An 859-nucleotide genomic window follows, 5' to 3' on the forward strand; every position below is an offset into this window, starting at 1 on the left:
TTTTGTTTTTAAAATAACTCCATGTGTAGCCAATTACTTCAAGTAGAAAAAGACATTCTCAAATTATTTTTAAAACACAATTACCTTCTAAAAATAATACAAAAACAAAGTAAACAAGCAGCTCTCTAGTACATAACCTAATTTTTGTGGACCACCAACTTAGGAGCAACTTCAGAGAAGTCACATTTCTGGAACCAGAAACTCCTTTTCCCATTGAGATGAGTCTAAAGTAGGTGCACTCCACAGGGGTCAAGAAATCAGAGTCAAGGCCAACAGCCAACAGGAAAGTTTCTGATGGAATCAATGTAAATACCTATGGAATAGGAAACTAACTTCCCAGCTAAAATGAGATCTTGGGGGAAATCTGCTGGTAAGCCTCAGTAAAGTATTTCTTTTAGAGAATGGTATGTAACAGCCCAGAGTTTTTACATGATGTGGAGCACATGGGCCATTTGACCCTGGAAGGACCCCTTTATTCCCCAGGGCTGAGCCTTACTTAACTTTGAGAAATTGACAAAAATTACAACCCAAGATGGTATGACAGCAGTTTGATTAATAGCAATTATCACAACAGATGGAAAATTGTAGATGAAACTTTCCATAGAATGAGTCTACCACAAAATGTCTTGATGAGACAGAAGGATGGTTAGCGACCATGGAATTATTCCTTAACAGAATAAAATTGCTAAATTTGTACCCACCCTTTGGTAATGTTCACAGATCTCTAGTGATTTCCATTAAAGACTCAGCCTGTTCATTATCATGTGAAACATACTGCTTATTACACAGAATGTGATATTTCCCCTAATGGCAAATTGTGCCTTCCTTTAAAATTTATGTGTGTGCCTGGGGCCCGAAG

This window comes from Suncus etruscus, chromosome 7, assembly GCF_024139225.1.
Source record: "Suncus etruscus isolate mSunEtr1 chromosome 7, mSunEtr1.pri.cur, whole genome shotgun sequence".
Taxonomy (NCBI): Eukaryota; Metazoa; Chordata; class Mammalia; order Eulipotyphla; family Soricidae; genus Suncus; species Suncus etruscus.